The following is a 22,106-nucleotide window of genomic DNA, read 5'->3' as shown; positions in this document are numbered from 1 at the left end:
TCCTTTTTTTTCAATTCAGGGGCAAGTAAGTTATGTGAACTGACCCACTATTTTCTCCCTAGTAGGACAGACCAAAAACAGACCTCACAGGGTCATGTGCGCATGGCAAAACACATCAGACACATTCACATCTGACCTTGTTTTAGCAGCACAGCTCACATGGTTGTCATACAGGGACTAAGGGTCATTATTTGTGTTACTTCTAGGCACACAAGTGCATTTTGTCCATGATGCGAGCCTGTTTAGCACAGTTAGTTCTCGGGAAATCTTCTCTTCTAGTTCAGCCATTGTTTAAACCTTTGCAGTGCTGCAAGGACAATCCAGATTACTGCAGTAATGCAATTTATTATTCTTTGATGGAAATGGTTCTTATGCTCAAAGCACGTGCTCATTCAATGCAATACACCTTGAATTTAAAAATGGGTCCCCATTACTAGCATTATTTTAAACTGCATATGAGTCGGCAGTTTCGTGAATGGCAGTCGCCTAATTGAACTTTTGGTTGCCGAGGGTAAAATCTTGAAAGGTGGAGATGTCTGTGTCCTGATTCAACCTGGGGATTGAATGTTTACCGTTTACTTTGAGCCTGACTAATTTTGTTTTATCGCTTCTGCTCCACCGAAGGGAAAATTCATTAATATAGCATGCACCACAAAACCAGTGCGTTGATTAAACGCTGAAAATATGGCTATACATGTCAATTACTGACAGCAGCCTAAACAGCCTCCCTCGTTTAAGTATTTAACCGGGTGTTTCTTTGAGCTTTTCCATTATTGTTTTATTTTAAATAATATAATAAATTAATACATCTTTCCTGATGCATGTGCAGCATGTGTTTTATCTGTTTGATAGGCAGCTAAAGACAAATTAGTTAGAGGACAGTTTGGGGAAGGCTCTTTCCTTTTTCAACATAACAGTGCCCCCATAAACAAAGTGATGTTTTTCTGATTTTCGTGTGACCTTGCTTGCACGGAGTCCTGACCTCATACCCATCCAGCATCCTTTGAGACTGTAAGCCGAGCTTTATCTCCCAACGTTAGTGCTCAGCCTCAATCATGCTCGTCGCTGAATTGAAACAATCTTTGTGCCCCAGAGGAAAGTAATAGTAACATATAAATGGCCAAATTTAGAGTGAGATGTTGAACAATGTCAGTCCTTGCCTTCTCTAACTTCCCATTGAGGGCTCAACTGTGTTTTTATGCCTCCTCACAGAAGACAGACGTGGCTGGAGGCATTGTGCTTTCAGATTGCCCATCTGTCTGTCCTTTCCATTTTCGTGACTGCAATATCTCATGAACGCCTTGAGGGGATTTCCCTCCAATTTGACACAAACATCCAGATTGACTCAATGATGAATTTATTAGATTCTGGTGACCTTACATCCATCCATCCCATTCTCATAAACGCGATATCTCAGGAACACCTTGAAGGAGTTTCCTCAAATTTGGCATAAATGTTCCACTTGAACATGGGAATAAACTGATTACATGTTGGTGGCCCAAGGTCAAAGGTTACTGTGATCTCAGGGCCATCCCATTCTCATAAACGCGATATCTCAGTAATATCTTTAAGTAATTTTTTCAAATTGGGCACGAATGTCCCTTTGGACTCCTGGGGGAACTAATTAGATTTTGGTGGCCAAAGACCAAAGGTTACTGTGACCTCACAAATCACAGTTTCGGCCTTTACGCAAAAATTCACACGCCAATTATGACAAAATTTCACAAAAATGTCTGACATTTTATGTCTAAAAGTTCAAAACTCAACTTCACTGTGTGATCTCAATTTTTGGCAGAAACACTCTCCTGGTCATTATGTTTTATCATAACCCAGGAACGGAAGGGAAGACATTTGGTCAGATACTAAAACAGTGACACTTATCTTGAAACTTTGACAACTGTATAGATATTCTCTGCTGTGTGAAGCATCTTGTTTTAGAATTTGTAGCTCCTCTGAAGCATCGTCTACTTTTATGGCCACATACGAGTCTATAACTGCAACTTGACTGGTTAGTGTAGGCATACGACCAGGCAGTGGTTCTGTGAATAAAAGTCAGAGGGAAATACATGACACAGACAGAGTGAGCTTGAAGTTTGCCCTTGTGCTACATGATTAACGAGAAAAATCCTGCTCTTCTATTGCTGCAGTTCTACATTACTCCAGCTCAGTGTGGCTCATATGCTGCTTGAACAAATGAGTGGAGCAGTATCATCACAGTCATGGAAGCACCAAACTCTACTGTAATCCAGCTTTATCTACTCATGTTTTGTTTTCCTCTTTTCTCTCTTCTGTCAGCTTCCGCTCATAATTACACGGGGCTTAGTAGTGTTTTGAAAAGTCTTTGATCTGTCTCTTAAAAGCACACTGATTATGCAGTAAAAAGAAATTGAGGCTCGTCGTTTACTTTAGTCTGCGTTGGTAAGGTCATTTGACAGTGTGGGTTTATTTTATTTTCTGTCTGTCTCTTGTGCTGCAGCATGTGAGCAAGCTTGGGTGCAGCCATGCTCTCAGGGTGTGATGTGAGGGTATATATAGCCGAGTGATTGACTGTACAGGTCAGTGTTGAGGGATAACTGCAGCACAGTGCATTAGGCCGACACCAAACGCAGCAAATCCTTTGTCAGTTAATGGTAGCTTAATGCCGTAAGATAGAACGGTACTGGAAATCACAGGATTTTAAGGGATTGTCTCTCTAGTAATTGTTGCTCAGTCATCATGGACCGCTGCACCGTTGCCTAGCACCATTTTAAAGATTTTGCTCAGAATTGTCATGTAGTGTTGCAGTAATGACTAAATAAGACCTGGAACATTTTTTTGTACCTGTAGAATGAAATGTCCTAATTACAACAGAGGAGGGACTGTTTTTACCCTGTCACATATCACGTGCTATAATATAAGATTCTACAGCAATTTCTTGAAATTCTAGAAACCTGCACACTGTCAGAATAGTTCAAATGAAATTCAAATATAATTTATTTGGTTTATAGAACCTTCCTTTTAAGTTGTGGTTTCAATAGGTAACTTTGGTATTTTCCAACCTGGACTTTATTTTCCCATAAAATTTGGAAATCGTCTAGAATTGAACAGAGCACTTTAGCACGTAGCCCGCAATATAGACTATAATCGAATGTTTTTACCACGGACAGGCTCAGATATATTGATATATATATATATATATATATATATGATATTCTTATTGTCTGTCAACATTATTGAATGAATTCATACAGAGATAGACCTTTTGTCAAAGCAGAAGTTGCTTTTGTTTAACCAGATATGGCCCTTATATTCTTATCAACAAAACCACCAGATTCCATTTAAAAAATGACAATGTTATCATCATAAAATACAATACATTCACAGTTTTCAGAAAGAAAAAACTAAAAAAATCATATTCTTTAACATAAGGTCTGTCTCTGTAGGGATCCTTTATTGTTAGAGGCTTACAATAACAATCTGAGTTTATCAGTGGCAAAAACCAGCATTTTGGTGGACGTAAATGAACGGTGTGTAATTTCCTGAAGTGGTTACATTGTAGCCACTTTTGCAGCCACAGCACTCTTGCTCAATACTGGACCAGATTCAAAAAAATGTTGTTCCCATTCGTCACTAAGACACAGAACAGGGGAAATATGGGCTCAAGTTGAAAAAAGCAGGGCTTACTCTTGATGTGATATCGTAGTAGTTATGGATATCTATATTAAGGGTTCATTTTAATGTCAGACGTCATATACTGTGACAGGATGAATCCAGATTTGCTGTTAATCCACAGCACTCAGGATATGCTTATATTTTAAATTTCAGCCATATGCACAGCATTTATGGAAAAGCCATGTGTGCATATTGTTAGTGTATATTCATACAACATTTAAATGATTTTGCTCTCAGATGTTCGCTTGGAGCTCACACATAATAAAACGTGTGTGTGTGTGTGTTAAACAGCCTCTAGTTGAGCCTCCCAAGCCTCAGAGTGTGTGCTGCACACGTCATTAGTATCCTTCCCTACTGTGTATGATGCTAGAAACTACCACCATGAAAGAACTCGGTATATGTTAGCCTGCTGCTGCGCTCATGGAGGACTTCTTATCCTTGGACTATAGCCTGCGGACATTGTAGCCTTATTATTTTTTTACTCACTTTGTCCCAAATGAATTGTACTTTTCTTTGTAATTTCCTTAACTCACTGAAGTTAGTTGGCTTTGTGTGCTTCGCATGCACCCAGGTGGGTTCTCCAGAGCTTGATGAATTCACAGGAAGTCTGTAATCCATACGTCAGTGAACATGCAGGCTAGATGGAGATCAGACCTCAAGAAAGGATGTGCTGCTGCAGAGGCTGCCTGCTCTAATCAGAATGCATCAGATCACTCTCCTTTCCTCTCCTCTTCGTGTTCCTCCAGAACATTATATCTCTTTTCTGTTACTCATTTTTTTGTTCTCATTCTCTCCCTCTTTGTTGCTTTCTGTACCCGCATTTTTCCTTCTCTCCCTCTCTCTTTGCCTTCTAGACAAACTGAGGTTTCAAAGCTGATGGGTAACTAGAGAACTCCCCTGCTGCTCTCAGATTCCTCCTAGTCATCCCTAGCAAAGAAAAAAAGACGCACACACACACACCACCACCACACACAAGCATGAGAAAGAAGAGGAAAAGACTAGAATAAACAGGTGCACAGATGTAGATGTAGAGTTTTCGCTCCGCTTGACTCGAGCAGAATTGAACATGAGTAAAATAGACAGCGATAATGACGAGAGGAGGCAGGATGAAGCCATGGAGAAGGATCCATGAACAAGAATAGAGACCCTGAGACCGAGAGGGAGAGAGACAGCGAAAGCCATCCTGTCTTGACGATAAGATATATCATTTTGTCAGCTCAACTGAAGCCCATGAAAGCTGTAGACTGGAGGGAGAGAGGGAGATGCTAAATGAGGCTACTTCGCATCAACAAATGCTGTAATTTGAAGATTTTCACATTTCCAACCTTTCTAAGTTGTCAAAGTCCTATTAGTCTTAGATGTGCATAGAATCAAAAATACACATCAGGCTTTTAGATAGATCGAGTGCCTGTTTGAAAACCTTTCAAAGTGACTTTTTGCAGGACACATACAGTAATTAATATGCTGTTAAGATCCTTCAAATGTTTCATTTCAAGTTTGCGTTCTGATATATTTTTTAAAATAAAATATTGAGCACAGACTCAAAAATTACCTGTGGCGTTTTAGACCTCTTGAAAGGGTTTGGAGCATTTTCTATGAGTAGGTCCCTGTTTTTGCAAATACATGAGGATGCACATGCACACCTACCTAGGTGACTGATGCAATACACAATCCTACGAATGCTGTCACGCTAAGCAGCAGTATGATGCAATAGCCCAGAAAAGTCAGGGAACTAGAAGACTACAAGTTGGTCAATGTGGATGTTTAAAATGCTGAAGGTAAAAACATAAAAGAAACGACTTGGCAAACGATTTATGCGAAAGGAAATGCACTCTGCATGGTTGTTAAACCTCAAGAATAGAGAGAATGCTACTTATTGAAAAACACTGAATGCAAGGCTCCCGCAGATCCTTGAAAAAGTCTCAAGAGACATTGAGTTTATTAATCTAAAAACAAGGTCTCAATTTGTATCGAAATGTCTTAAATCAATCTTTCAAAAGCCTAAAAGAAAAGCTTAGACATGGGATATGGGATTTTTTAAAAACCATTGATTCCTGATGTCGCATTGTAAAATGACAAAAATTGTGGCATTTAACATCTTTAAAAGTCTTTAATTTTACTTCCTTTAATCTGTAGAAACCCTGGAATGTGAACATAACTTTTTCTTTGTCACAATGAAACTGCACAGGGTTTCGTTCACCTTTAATGGTTCGAAATCGTATCAAACCTACCTGCGTGCTTGACATCTGACCCTGACTTCTGACCTCCATCTGCTGGGTTCAGTAATTTGTATCAAAGGATAGTCACAGTGTCATTAGCAAGAACCTCAAGCCACAGTAATTAGTGCTGAAAGATAAGTCAATCCATAGAAACGTATTTAGCAACTTTTGTGATCGTAAATTGACAGTTATCAAGTAAAAATGCAAAACATTTGCTTGTTTAAGCTTCTCAGATATGATGATTTCCTGCTTTTCTTTCTCTTTTATTAAATTTAATATCTGTGCGGTTTAGACTGTTGTTTGGAACAAAACAAGTAATTTTAAGTTGTCTCCTTGGGCCTTTTTCACTATAGATAAAAATGTTTATTGAAGGAACTGTAAACAGATCATTTTTATATCAAAAGAATTATTAGTTGCAGGCAGCACTAAAAGTAATGAAACAATAGATATTTTGGTACCCTAGACTCTACTTTTTCCTTTTAACACAGAAAACTGCCATCTTCTGTTCCTCTGCCTCAGGGCCTGTTGGAGCCCCAGCTGACTGGGCCCCTACGGCAAATCAGTGGGGAACACATGCTTTACACACACATACACCGGCGCACACTGACAACTACAACCAGGTGGGATTGTGTGTGAAGAGACTTCTTCTGCATGCAACAGAAGTACGAAGTGACTCACACACATGCACCTTCCCCTCTTCCAGAACAGACGCATGCGATTCACCTCAACTGCTTGGCGATGTTGTGGCGCTCCCAGGGAACAAAATCACACTCTTAATGAATAATCCTATTAGCACATGAAAGGTAACATCTGGCTTGTTCCAAAAGCAGTCATTCTTTTATAGGAGAGCGGTTTGTTTTCTGGATGAATGAATACCCCTCCCAGCGAGCAGGGCCATGGGAGGTAAATGCCCACTTCACCACTCGTTTGGAAACCCTGCACTCTTCCTCATGCTCGTTCCCACCCTTACACCCTCTGCCATGTTAGCTTGGTTTTGGGAGACACGTGCCGTGCAAGTTTCGAAAAATGCGATTCGTGCAGACTATTACATTCCACCCTGGCAGTTCTCGCTGTTGATGCACGACATCTCCGTGTGTAAAAGCATTGTTTTTTATTTTTCATGTACCTCTGAATTTGGAGTGACTATGCACAGAGGTGGCGAGCACACACTTGCGCGTGCACACGTGGCAGAACAGTCTCTCTAGAGTATTACAGAGCGAGCAGCAGACTGATGTGACTGATTCCTAAAAATAAAGATTGGCTTTGAAGCGTCGGGCCATCACACCCATCATTCCTGGTCGGCCATGCCCAGCTCTCATAGAGGCGGCACGAAGGTTAAACGCAGACAGGGACTGACGGATGAAGGGGAACATGTCATTTCTTTTCTTTTTTTTTCAGCAGAGACATCCTACTTTTATCCCTATCCTGTCATTTTTGGTAGTGATATTTGCGTTACATAGATGAGGCTGTGACAGCAGGTATGTACTTTTCATGTCACTCTCAAGTGTCAGCACTTAACGCCCTACCATTGTAAAAAAAAAAAAGAAAATTCAATATCCTCTCCTGCCTCTCTATTATTTCTCACAGATGATGTCTTCTCCCCTTGCTCTATATATCTCTTCCTCTATCTTTATCTGCTTTCCTCAGTCCTCTTCTCAGTGTCTGCGCAAAGTGAAATAGAGCAGAGGGGAGATTGTATCAGAGCGTTGATGTGAGATAGGGTTGAAGGGGAGATGGAGAGCGATGGCAGGAGGTTTGTGGAGATGAGTGGGAGTGACATGCGTTTTGTGTGGCAACTGAAGGACAGTGGAGATGTGAGGGTTCTTGGCAACCCTCTCTCTCTCCCCCTCACACACACACACACACACACACACACACACACACACACACACACACGCTCCAATAATCTGTAAGGAGATGGTGACTTCACCCAGTCCATTAATCTAGATTAGTCTTTAGTTAAGGACCTTCATCAGCTGCAGCCAACTGTCTGATGCTCAGCACTCATTACCTATTCCTCTGCTGCCTCCGTACGTGGGACAGCAGCTTCATGCAACAATTTTTTCTTTTTGCTTTGGATACCAGTGCGTTTTATGTAACGCTCACTCAGCTGCAAAAACTGAGAGGAAATGCAGCATCATGCAAGCCCTTGTACGCACGAACTGTTTCAGCTTTGTATGCGAAGCCAGTCAGGTTAAATCTGGATCACAGTGGTCTCAGAAACCGAAAAACTGACCCGCCACATCTGATGAACGTCAGCCAGCGGTGGCAGCGAGCCCCCTCCCCACCTGAGATATAAACATTCGTCACGTTTAAAGTTTTCTTAACTGACTGAAACGTCTCTTAAACTCACCACATTCCACAGCCGCTGCCTGAAATCTCCAGCAGCAGAAGCAACTCAGCCGAACTCAAATCAGTCTGAGATTTACCTCCTTTCATCTGACACACGTATTTGATATTTGATCAGCCGACTAAAAGGGAAAATCTCCAGTGAAAACATTCCCTGTGGATTATCCCGGGCTCAGTCTCACATAGCGAGCAGATCCCCTGGATTCCCCACCTCCAGAGGTTATTTGAACAGACTTTGCAGTTGCAGCCTGAGAGGTGAAATAGAGGAGAAGACAAGAGCAGAGAAGAGCGACTCACCTCAGACTGTGAATTACTGACGTAAAGGATGCGTTAGCCTAGATCCCCGGTTGTGCCCGTGCATGCCCGTTTCCTTAACGGATTAGAGGCGAGCTGTAAGAGGAGGCTATGCCATGGCAGAAGTTGAGAGGACAGGCAGGCAGCGGCACGCAGGCGGAGCAGCAGCAGCGGCAGTAGTTGGAGTAGTTGTTGCACATCTGCGTCCTCTGATCCAGTGGCGCGAGGTTCCTCTAAGCCCCAGTCAGAGTCAACACTCCCCCTTCTCCTTTTCCTCCTTTCCACCCGCTCTCCTCTGTTCCCCTTCTCCTTTCTCCGCACGGTGTCGGCAGGGGCTCACACTCACTCACACATGCATACACACACACTCACACAGGCACACACACACACACTCACTCACACACAGTGGCTGAACTCCGGACGCCTCAGCGACAGAGCCCACGCAGGCAAAATATCCCCATCGTGCCGCCGCAGTTCTCCTCTCTGGCTTTCTCCTCTTTTCTGCGTGTGCATCTGAGTGTGTGTATAGAGAGAGAGAGAGAGACAGACAGAGAGAGAGAGGTAGAGAGATTAAACAAGAGGGGGAGGGAGCATGGGAGAGAGAGCAGAGGGAGAGAGGGAAGGTTGCAGTGGAGAAAGTGCAGCTCCAGTTTTGGCTACATCTGGCAGGTTCATGCATCATCCCTTTATCTCATCATCAGTTAAAGCAGTTTTATCAGCGACCTCACTTCCTTGGAGACCATATGCTCATCAAAACTTGCTTTGCTGTCTTTGTCAGGAGTAAAAGAATTAAATTCCAACTTCGAATGGATCTGTGTGTGCACTATTCCCTCACAGCTCTGCAGATCGTCATGCCATCGTTTGTCAATCTTTGTGCACCGCTGTGTCTTTAATTCATCCGTGTGTCTCCATAGAGTGACGCCCGTCATATATTGTCAACCTTGAGAGTTTCACCACAAGTCCATTCACCTTCTGTCGTCTCAGTTTCCTCTCAGCTCTTTTCTTTGTGTGGGAAGAAGATTCCATCTGCTTGGTCCGCCTCTTCTGAGTTTGTTTGCCTGATCTCATCTCGGCTTTTTATCCATCTGTCATGAGCTAGTTAGCAGTTAACACCGTTTGTGCAGAAGACCTTTTTTCCATCTGGGAATGTGCATTTTCCTCTTAGACTTAATTGGATTTGCGATGAACCATTGTAGCACTCAATGAACAAAATAAGGAGGGATGGGGATAGCACTCTTGGTGAGACCTTGATCACGTTAAAGTGAAGCTGTATTATATGCCTGGTTGGATGTTTTCGCAGCCACAGCTCACCCTCACTCTCTCACAGGGAAACCCCTCGTTCTGCTTTAAGCCTCAGGTACCATGGTAATGAGCTGCAGCTCTGCAGACGGCAGCTGCTCCTACTGTGTGTGTTTTTGCATTTAAGTTTGTGTTTTAGTATATGAGCTTTTTTTCTCATACCTTTTATTTACCAGTGAGCCAACCTATAAACAACACAAAGCTTAATGCATATGGTAAAGATTAGAAAACTCATTCACCATTCAAAACCTAGGCCTGTCACAATAAGTGCATTGCCGACTTATTCAGGTCAGAAAATATTATCGGCCGTGTCCATATAATGTTTGATATTGGCTTGAGTGTATATGAGTGTTTGTTCAGATAATGATAGCAGAAACAGAAACAGCAGGGTTATTCCAACCATTATAAGATCTGGGCAGCACCTAAGCACTATGAACTGAATAGAAACTATGCTGAGTCCTGTTTTTTTAAACAGTATTTTTATATGGTTTTTCAATATATCAGATATTTAATAAAAATAAAATAGCCTTGACAGCAAAAATCGTATTCCAGAAAATGAAAAGGCAGGCCAAAAACAAACCAAAAGAAAAAAATATATAAAAAACAAAACATAATTAAAATAGAGGTGAACACAAATATCACTGAAATTACAATGTAAAGAAATCTATATGATAACATTGGCTACAATACTTTATATGTATATTTCCAGCTCCTTATCAACATCTTGTTGACTTGTTTCAAAAAGTCCTTGAAGCTCCCCCAGATATTTTAAAAAAAACTGCCAGCTTTCCTTCTGTAATATATCAGTTTTTCCATCCTAACATATGTTGATGAATCCTTAATATATTGTTTTGTAGTAGTTTGTTTACATCTTTCAATCCTATAGCTATTGCTCTCTTAGCTTTTAAGATGCACAAGCCCATTAGCCCATGGTTACCCCTCTTGGTAATAAAATCACATGGATAACCATGTCAAGAACCTCCTTTCAAAAATATTGGGGTTACAGTTCTACAGTTTTTATGGTGTCATATGTGTTCTTAAAATCCAATTTTATTGATGCAGCTTTAACCTTGTGTCAATTGTTTGTGTTTGAGCCTTTAGACATGCCTCAGACCATTCATTCCTCCTCTGAATAATCTCCTGTAAGTCTAGCGTCCAGCTGTTAAATATATCTTCTGAGGACCGGTGACATGTCTATGAACATTTTTCTAGAACAGCGATACTGCTGAGTCATGTTTTGCTGTTATTTCGGCTCTCTACCTTCTGTGTCGGAGTTTCACCATGGGCGGGGCCAAGGTCCTCCATGCACGCACTCAGGTGGTAGATCAGGTCGTCCACTTTTCCAAAGATCAGTGGCTTGATACCCGGCTCCTCCAGTCCGCAAGTCGGCTTGGGCAAGATACTGAACCTCACATTGTGCCATCGTTTGATTTCCTGTGTGTGTGTATGTGTGTAACTGAATAGCAGATGGCACCTTGAATGCTCTCGGCCATCAGTGTATGAATGTGTGTGTGTGTGTGTGTGTGTGTGTGTGTGTGTGTGTGTGTGTGTGTGTGTGTGTGTGTGTGTGTGTGTGTGTGTGTGTGAATGGTTGAATGTGACATGTAGTAATAGCATGTTGAGTGGTTTGAATACTAGTAAAATTTTATGAGTGCAAAGCCATTTGCTATTAAATATTACTTATATTTTATTTATTCAGGATATTTTAATTTTTTGTCATTTCCATTTTAGATTCATTCAAGAGCACTTCATTGCTCTCTGAAAGGGTGTGCTTGCGTTGTTATGCTATTTTATTGTAATTACATCAGTGGCATAAAATAGTCTTAAAATGACACTAATACTGTTTATCGCAATCATTTATGGGACATTATATTGTCCACCAAAAGTAGTTAAAGTGGCAAGCCTACTCGGAGTAGAGGTTTGTTAACTGGCATTTATGTTAAAAATTAAATTCCTTCATCAAAAGTGGAAAAAGTGATGCATAGTAGTATCAGCACATTATCTGTATTGTCAGAAATTGGTTTTAAAATTGGCCAGTATGCTGATTTCTGACATTTTTTTATTGACAAAACATCAGCCCCAATTTGAAGTATTTTTCTTATTATTAATACATAACTAATGTGGAGACTGATGATGTCATTGTTCTATAGCCAGTATTGTGCAATCAACTTTACTTCATAAAAATAAGAAAAAGCAAAAACCTTGTCCATTTCTCTTTTAGCTCTTGTAAAGATTCCAGTTATGTCAGGATCATTTAAAAAAAACAACAACATTTTAACCTCATGTGGCAATCAGCTTTAATCTATTCAAGGCCATTAGCTTTCAGATACCAACTAAGATGGAACCACAGTGCAGTCATCTGTTGATTAATAAAATCAAGCTTTCTTGTAATAACATTTCTAACTTACTTCTTTTTCATAAGCCACTTCTCATTATTACATCTTGTTTATGCCACTTTTTATTATGTTGTTTCTCATTAGTTATATTCCCATACTGATCTGAAAATGTTATTCCTTTTTTTTCTCTGTTGGCTCATTCCTTATTATTAGATAATTTTTCATCTCTGAAATATTTTCTGATTATTCTAAAATCTGGTTTGCTTTTATGAGGCCTTTTTTTTGCTGTCACAGTTATTTTTTAATTCAGCAATTTGTAGCTGGTGTGAAACAAATTTAGAACACAGGCTATCTGTCATATTTGAGACCTAAAATGGTTGAATGGTAATTATGAAGTTTACAGCAAGCATGTCGGTATGAAAAAGTTGTAATGCTTATGTATGATAGCAGCTGTCTAGATAAGATGGAAGCTAGACATTGAGAGCAAAATCTGCTCCAAATACTGTACCATATTCAGTCCAGTTGATGATCATGTTTTGGACTTTTACTTCTATCTCAATCCTCGCTGGACAAAATTTTAAAAAGGTGCCTTAGATAATTGGTCTGTTGAAAAAAACAATGTTCAAACCTATAGATCAGTATTTTAAATGACAAATACCATTTCCATCAGGCTTAATTACATTAAGATGTGTATTAAATTGACATCTGAAAGGTTCTATTATTTTAGCTATATTAGGAAAGCATATATCACCAGATGGACCAAAGCTATATAATACTATACAGATAATAAATTGTGGAAAATTAAGGATGTTGTTCCCAAACATGTTCTAGTCTTAGTAGTATATCTTAAAAATAATAGATATGAATAAGGTAATTCTTAACTCTTTGAAACTTGAGCAAATTGGCTTGATTTTAATTTTTCAAAAAAGGCAATGAGCAACAAAAAGAGAAATGACCCAGAAATTTGCAAGAAATTAGTTAAAAGTATTTATTACTTATTATTATTTATTACACAAAAATTAAGTAAGAAATGTAAAAGAAAACATATTTAAAAATGTATAATAATTTGGGATATAATTTTAAATCTGTAATTATGGTCATTTTTAAAGTATTTTTCTCTAGCTTTTTCTAAAATAATTTTCAAAATCTACTCATTTGTGAAAAAAAAATCAAAGCTACTTATTGCCTTTTTCCCATGTTTTCGAAAGAACTTGTGTCAATTTGCCCATGGTTTAAAGGGTTAAATATTTGTGAAAGACATCTGAAAGCAGCACAAGGAAAGTGATGTCGCTCCATGGTTAAAAAGGGTCAACTCTTAAAATCACAAGAGTTGAGCTATGCCTTTATGACTTTTATATTCCATACAAAAGAGTAGAAGCAAAAGAAACTGATAAGCAACCTAAAAAAGGAAATAATAATGCGAATTGTTTCTCTTAAAATACAATAAGTGTCAGTGTCCTCAAGCTAATGCTGAAAAACAAAACAAACATATGATTGACAGCACTGACTGCTAAATATACAGACTCAGTTGCAGCCAGCAGGACAGCTGATCCAGCTGTGGGAGAAAGTGCTAAAACATCTTGGTGAATGAAAGGGGAGAAAAGGGGAGATGTGACTGAATTACAGCTGAGTCTCAGGTTCACTTCACACATAAATCCATTAGACCTCCTTCCCTTGTTTATCACCGTCTCACTGCGTCACAGCTCCTGCAGCCAAGCTCTTTATGACATGTGAATAACCCAAAGTTTTGTTAGTCTTTGCTCGTCGTCTCATCTCGCCTCTCTACAACGTGACATAAAATACCCCTGCTTTCTGACTGACTGACTGCGCCTTCGAGGTGCTGAACACCGCACTCACACTCACAAACACAGTTTTATGAGACCGGCTTCTTGTTTCGGAGTGACAGTAACACATCTGCTTCACAGCCTTGTTATTGCTCTGCTAGGCAACGGCAGGCTGCAGGTTTGACACAGGTGAAAGCTGAATAATGTTTGTAAAGATTTGACCTTGGAACATCTCGGTGCTTGGCAAAGGGTGTAGATATGAACCCAGGGTTAATGGCATTTGTTTAATGGATAGAGCTCCTCTGGGAGGTGATGTCTACTGTATGCTGGGTTGGAATGGGCTTTGCTGTTTTCTTTTATTGGAATCTGCTCAGAGATGTGCTTGTGTAAGCAAACAGCTTTTCAGATGGATAAACCGGTGGCAGTGGACAAGGCACTGGAGTGACTCTCGTCTATTGATTTCATTACCTCAAAGCCAGGCCCTCAGGGGACTCCTATTTGATGTCCTTGTCCCCCTGGATGTATGCTAAAATCTCTGCTGTGGTTAAAGGACGATGCAAACCCAGACCTCCATTTTTGCTGCTGCTGAATTTCACAAAGTGTCTCTACTGTCACCATCAAACACAAGCAGAATAGCAAAGAAATCTTGCAAAAATATTTCCTAAGAATAAGATGACCTTGACTGTAAGACGGCTGCCTCGTTTGTGGAAACAGACTTTTTTTAAACCCTTATCTTGTTTTTATAAAGAAAATCATATTAAATAATGATAATTAGAAAATGGAATAAAACATGGTAGGCTTTTGTCTTTTACATCTTTTAAATTAAGTCATGCAGTGCATTTACATGACATAAAAAACCTGTTTATGGTTTTTTGAGTATTTCATTTATGTGTTTGAGCATGTAAACAGCATATTCCATTTAATGAGAAACCCGAATATGCTAGCTGGAGTGCTCAGAAAAAACTGAGATATATACACTGAATGTGAACAACCTGATTTCTCTGTGCTCATGTAAAAACCATATCTCCAAAACGATCATAATCACGATAAATCCCATAAATGATTTTTTCATGTCCATGTAACTGCAGTCATATTTTCAATATCTTTTAGATGAAATTGTTGCATTTAAATAAAACAAAATGCATTTACTTGTATTTATTATTTCATAATGTGACAAATATTGGCATGTCAAATGTTAAAGGCATTCGATCAGAATTGCCCACAATCCAGGGGAAGTTGATTTTCATCAAGTTGATCACATAGTGCTGATAAAACAGTAGCTTCTCTCTGAAGTCTGAAGGCAGGAGCTGGACAAGACTTGTCTTGCGTCACCGCGGTAGTCCATTAAGGCCCTTTCAGACAACACACATTTAGAGCTGAGTTGTGCGCACCGTTTGCTTGATGCACCAAAAAGCCAGCGTGGCCCAAGCCATTGGAATCAATGGCCTTCAGAGCGCACTGGTGGCATTTACACGTTGTTTCTGAAAGGGCCATTACGCTGCATCATCCACACCAGCTAGAGGCTAGCTTTGAAGTCGGTGACAGGTAATATCAGCTCTTTTGGCGATTTCCAAGGCCTTCAGCTCAGTTACGGCTCTGGTAATGGGCATTGCATTGGGAAAATAGGCTAGCTGTGAGGGACGATGGTTCGCTTTAGTCAGGATGGGAACAGTCATTTTACCGATATTTAGCGCCATCTGTTGTTGTGAACATATGTTGTAGTAGTAGTAGTAGTAGCAGTAGTAGTAGCAGTAGCAGTAGTAGTAGTAGTAGTAGTAGTAGCAGTAGTAGTAGTAGTAGCAGTAGTAGTAGTAGTAGCAGTAGTAGTAGTAGCATTTTGTCATTGACCTCCATTTAATCTGATCTAATCTTCTTTTTTAACTGCTAGAGTCACCCCCGGCTGGCTTCACTTTTCAAGAGTGTTGTGTTTCCTGATAACCTTTTGATCAGACGTGACAAGTTATTTCATTAAAGAGCCCGACCGATAATGGATTTTTAAGATGCATGCCGATACCAATATTTGGAAGTAAAAAATCCCAATATTGAAATATCCGCTGATATTCTATCCATCATTATGTAGAAGCTCCATTCTGATGCTTTTTTTATGCACTCTTTCACCATATTCACCTCTAAAAACTTTTTTTTTTTTTTTTAACTTTTTGGATTAATTACGAAATGTGACGTTAAAAAAAATTGGTTCTTAGTAATTAGTATTACTCTTAGAAACACAATACTCTACAACTGCTATCGTTAAAAATGCATTGACTAGAGTTGCAAAAATACTTAATAAGTGATTTTGATCAAAGATATTATTTTTGAGGTCTTTAATGCATGAATGGAATGACATTATTTGAAATGGGGATTTCTGTTATCTGTCTCTATTTATATTATATTTTTATCTACATAAAGCAATTACCCTCCTTCCATACACTTGAGACAAATATATGGAGGCAGAATATATTACAGTTTAACTAGAAACTTTATTATCACAAATGACCTCAGTACACTGTCACAGTGAACTTATTTGAGAATTTAATTGTTATGAATTATATAGATTATAATTACAAATTACTTCTGGCATCTTTTTTTGGATTATGTCATGTGGAAAAAAAAACTTTGCATATCAGTGCATGTGAAACAACATATACCAATACCGATATATATCTGTGAGAGGCCAATATTGGTTGATGAAATTAGTTGAAAGTCTCAATCGGGCTCTAATTCATCATAAAACAACTGTCATCTTACATGGGAAGTTGTGATGAAATCCAATAATGTTTTGCGTCATTATTGCATTACTGGTGCTTGATTGATCACATAATCGTTTTACATCCTCTTGAATTATATTTCAATGGTCACGTACCTTCTGTGGTTTTAGCACAGTGTTGTTATGAACTAGTGTTCTTCTCACTGTCACCTTTAATGCAGCTTTTTGGCAGGTCTGCTGTCACACTCATGTCAAACTGCTAATTGGTGTTATTGGTCATTTGTAAAAAAAAAAGAACCCTACATTAACATAATAAATAATCTAATATACCTAAGCACCTAAACTACTGATTCCCAGATTACATACGTATGTACCTTTCGTTTTAGTAGCCACTCCAATCTTTCCCCTCAGCTCCTGAGTGCATTCATCCACACAGAGTGCATTAGAGTGTTGAGTGTCATAGCTGTATGGAACCGAATTACTAGATGGTGAAGAGAGCTGTCAGTTTATTGTAGCTTAGATCTCTCAGCAATCATGAAAGAGAAAGGGAAGATGTTGTGTGCGTGTGTGTGTGTGTATTTCAGCTGACAGGCTGATATGATGTGTCTGCTGCACTGCCCCAGCAAGTCTCTGAGTGAGAAGCAAAGCTGAAAATGTGCCTTGCAGATACGTCGGCGAGAGCCTGTCCCCATCTGCTGCAGTCTTTTGGTCTTTTATCAAACGTATATGGAAAGATGGCTCTTAAGTCGGTCCAAAAAAAAGCATCCAGAGTATAAAGCGGGTTAAAAGTGAAGTTCAGCACAAGTTTGCTTGTCATGCAAGTTATATGAGGAGGGATATAATGTGAAAATTTGATAGATAGGATGAAAGATGATAGAAGGTGCCTGCACTTTGTTTTGAGCAGTGGTATCATCAGCTAACTCTGTGGCCTGTCTCCAATCACAAAATTTTAAGCTGAATGTGACCATAGACTGAATATAATGAAATGACAGCTCCCCCAAATTGAAATTCATTTTTCCCAAAGATGGTTTCTGTTATTTTAGGTAGTTCTCATCACATTGATTTAAGTTCAAGTGTTTCTTTTTCTTTTTTTCTTTTTCAGTTTTAATTAGTTATTTGATTTAGGGCTAGGCAATATGGTCTATAAATAATATTTTTAGGCTCTGTTCCGAGACTCAAGAAATATCTAATTTTTTTTTAAAATGAGATAAAATACAGAACTACTAAACAAACTGTAGTTGCAGTAAAGTTAAATGGAGTAACTACTGCTGTTTAATAGAGTTAAATATTGCACTGTGACCATGCTATCAGTTAAATAATCTACTGTTGGAATAATGTTAAACAAAGTACCATTATGTTAAAATTAAATAAACTACTGTTGGAATAGTGTCAAATAAACTACTGTTTAGTTAAATGATGTACTGTTATAATAAAATTGAATAAGGTACCCCTTATAATAAAGGTAAATGAAGCACTGTTATCTACAATTCTACAATTTCATTTAGCAGACGCTTTTATCCAAAGCGACATACAAATTGTTATTGCTATGATAAAAGTTAAATAAAGTATTGGTATAATAAAGTTAATCTACTGTTACAATATTGCTGAATAAAGTACTGCAATGTTAAAATGAAATAAACTAGTTTCAACAATGTTAAATACAGGACTGTTTTGATAAAAGCTAAATAATGTACTGTTATAATAAAGTTAAATGAAGTGCTGTTATATTGAAGTTAAAGTACTGTTACAATAAATAAATTTAAATTAAATCCTCCTATCATACAAGTTAAGTAAATTAGCATTCAAATTAAATCAAACTACTTTGACAATAAAATTAAATAAACTATAATAAAGATAGATAAAGCCCTGGTATTATTAAGTTAAATAAGGTACTTTTATAAAGTTATATGAAGGACTGTTATAAAAATGTTAAATAAAGTACTGTTATACTACAGTTTTTTTCTGAAGCACACAACTCCACCAGACATATTTTTGCATTGTTTTTGTTCAGTGGGAGGAAATGGAGAAGTGTTGTCCATCTTTATATATACGGTTTTGATCTGTATTAGCTGTCTGGACATTGTGTTATAGCCTCAAGACTTGATGACACATTATTGACCCGGTCCCCCTCATGCTCCAGTCCATCCCCACACATTGCCACACCAGGCGGGCAATAGTTGGAGACATCTATTTCCTTTCCAGCAACTGATGTATGATTGACATTGGATACGCAGAGATTTCTTTTTCTGAGAAAGTGGCCTTGGCTGAATGGAGTTTCCTGTGTAAATGAAGGCGTCTGTTCATGGAAGTATAATGCTTTGATGTATTAGAGTGTGAAAGTGCTTTCTCAAGCTTGTCTAAGTTGGGTGCTGTCTGAATGAATGGCATAACAGGTCACTTTCATGGCTGGCTGCCCAGGTTTTTCCGTGCTTATTATTTATCCCGATGTATTCTGAAGTGTTTATCTGGACGTCACAATGCATAACGGCAAATTCTGCTGAAGAAGAAAATGAAGTGTGAATGGTTTCAGCTGGCCTCGAACAGGTCCTCCACTCGTTCCCATTGGCTGACCTGCCTGCCTGACACCTTGTTGGCCCGATGTTGGAGCCAAGTGGGCTCGCTGTTGAATCCTGCAGCAGTGGCCAAGTGCCTCGCATGTGTCAGCGCTGTCTCCCTTTGACAGGCCCGTGTGAAAAGTGCTCAAGTGCTGACGCCTTTCCAGCCTCTCTGTTCTTTGACGGCGCTGTTCGCGTGTGTGTATGTGTGTGTGTGTGTGTGTGTGTGTGTGTGTGTGTGTGTGTGTGTGTGTGTGTGTGCAGGGAAAAAAGAGGTGGACTGATGTATTTACTCCTCTTAATAATGGGATTTTAGAACAACTGCAGTGTCCTGTCTGTCCTGTCTCGAGTCCTGTCTTATGGAACTCGTAGAAGCCGATCAGTGCTTTGACTGACATTAATATCGGATTTAATATTGTGTATAATTGTGCGTACTGTTATGTTATATTCTGATAGTCCGCAGGGCTCACAATCACCAGAGACCCCAGGATACAATTTTATCACGGTACTTAAGTCACAATACAGTATTGTTGCTGTTGTTGCTTAAACATTTTGTGATATTCCGAGTATTCCATTAAAAAATTGCAATTTATTACCTTTTCACAACTTTAATTATAACCCTCAAGGAAAACATTATCAACATCTGTTTTATCAAATAAAATTTTCACTCTGCTCATCTCACTTTAATAAGTTTTAGTGAAGCAAAATGTATCAAATGGACTGAAAAAGAAGTTGAAAGTTAAATTTATATTTTAAATATTAATAGTTTATATAATAAAAAACAAAATTTAAACCTGGTGATAAAATATTGCCATGCAAAATACTGCGGCATTGAATGAGTACTGTGCTGAATCAATATTTATCTCCCATCCCATATCGTCTGTCTGCTGATATCTGTAACATTTTAACTTATTAGGTAAGTTTGGACTTTGACTGTTATCATTTATTGTAGCAATTTTTAGCAAGTTATTCACAAAGTTTAATGACAATATATGAACATACCTACATATTCTCAATACATTAGTTGAACCATTCACTCAAGCTATGTAGCATAAATTGAGTGAATAAATCAATTCCAGCTTAATTATTCTGAAAATATGTAGTTTTATTTGTCACATTTACTCTATAGATCATCATAGAAATTACTCATCACTCATAGAAACATTACATTGTTTAATCTCAATCAATAAGCTATGCATTTGCCATGTCATGATATATATTAATAAATTTAAAAATATGTTTTGATTTGAGTGAATTCTAATTTTAAAAATATATACATGAATTGACAGTTTGTGTTTGTGTATTCTCTTACACTTTAAATGTTAATCCACAGATAGTTCGTGCATTTTTATATATTTTTTTGTCGCTCCCTACTAGGTTTTTTTTTTTCAAACTGTTAATGCTGTTTTACATTTTCATTTGAATTCTCTTTAGAAAAACACCTTTGTTGAAATTTTTGAAATGCAGTGCTTTCTCTAAGGAAAATTGAAGAGAATGCAAATTGAGATCTTTTTAAGATCTCATTGTGTGATCTTGGTTGCCTCTGCCAGCAAAACCCATCATCCCAGTGTAAATGCTTCACGCACTCAAAGCCTCCATGACTTAGCAGTGTGGATCGCTTGTTTTTGCATAGTGTCTTCTTCCCTCTCTGATTGAATGGCATTGTGAGCATGTGAGGCTTTCTTTGTGCTTGTGTAATTTCCGCTGTAATGAGACAGCATATTTCATATTTCATCAGGCCTGGAGCTAATAGAGAGAGAGAGGGAGTCATTTTTGTCCCTTTTGGTCATCCCCCTCCTCCTCAACATCTTTCTCCATCCGCCTGTGTCAGTTTTCTCTCCTCCAGAGACGGGCGGAGACTCTCAGTCTACATCTCTCTAGAGACCGACGTGCCATTTCCCCACTGGCTTAATTAGAGGCTTAAAACAATGCTCTGTTTATGGGGCAACCCTTCACTACTAGAGCAAACATCAATTTTTGCTTCTCTGCTGTCAGGCGCTAAAGTGAGATGAATTATCAGAGAGATGCGAGCTACAGAGCAGCGTATGATGGATCTGGCCCTGCCCTCTAATCACCGCTTTTTCATTTCCGCTAAGATTCTGCCTCATTTGCCCTCGAGCTTAAGATGGATATGGAGGGAGGGTATTCGGAAATCTGCAGCTTCTGGACACCGTGATAGATATCAATAGTAAAGTTTCTGTTTATTGTTGTTTAGCCTGAGAAATTGTCTGGGTAGATAAATGCCTGAGATTGATGACAGCTCAAGTGGTGGGCCATTAGATGATTGACTTCCGTAAACATCTCGAGCATTTTTTTGTCCTGTCCTTCAGGCGCTTCATCATCTCCAATAGAAGCTCAATGGCCAATCTATAAGATTTGCCACTTTGTTCATGTCCCCCTGGATCTCTTCATGACAAACACTTAATAGGGCACTCTATTGGGCGTAGAAAGTTGCAATATCAGACACTTATTTAGCATCATTTTGCAGGATTGCTAACAAGTTTAATGTTTTACAACTGAAATTTATTTGTTTCTCTCTCTGTCAGACACAAAGGAGCATTAGATTATGAGATTTTTAGCAAAAGGAAGTGTATAAAAGGGATGTTGACAATGAAAGAATCGTTTAATTATAACCTGACAATAAGAATTTTGACTGCTTAAAACTGTCAGTTAAACAGACAAAAATATATACTAAATATAAAGTACTGGTGCTATAGGGGGAGATGATGAGGCAGCAGAGGCTCCTGCAGCCCAGGCCAGAGTTGCACAACTCCAACAGGGCAAAGTTCCCGGGAGGCGACACCCCTCAACAAGCTAATGACCTAAAGCAGAGGTGGACAGCTATATGAGAGACGATTTTAGGGCCGCTTTTTTAAAGTCTGAGATTTGAATCATCAGTTGGAGACCCCTAA

General features: G+C 38.8%; 2 protein-coding genes across 5 annotated transcripts in view; one reads left to right on the top strand and one right to left on the bottom strand.

The window, feature by feature from the left end:
• The window catches only part of insyn2a (inhibitory synaptic factor 2A), a 46,455-nt gene extending 35,436 nt beyond the window's left edge, over nucleotides 1-11,019 (bottom strand). Inside the window, exon 1 of one of the 2 annotated variants that reach the window (XM_088070342.1) lies at nucleotides 8,517-11,019. The gene's annotated coding sequence lies outside the window, so the exon portion shown is untranslated. The remainder of the gene's footprint in view (nucleotides 1-8,516) is intronic. The other variant, XM_088070343.1, reaches the window with a different exon arrangement.
• Nucleotides 1-22,106, top strand: part of dock1 (dedicator of cytokinesis 1) — a 243,654-nt gene that overhangs the window by 135,353 nt on the left and 86,195 nt on the right. The window lies entirely within an intron of this gene.

This window comes from Plectropomus leopardus, chromosome 19, assembly GCF_026936395.1.
Source record: "Plectropomus leopardus strain MGB_pleo_1.0 chromosome 19, ASM2693639v1, whole genome shotgun sequence".
NCBI classification, from domain to species: domain Eukaryota; kingdom Metazoa; phylum Chordata; class Actinopteri; order Perciformes; family Serranidae; genus Plectropomus; species Plectropomus leopardus.
The sequence above is the reverse complement of the archived record's forward strand: the minus strand, read 5'-3'. Positions and strand labels throughout refer to the sequence as shown.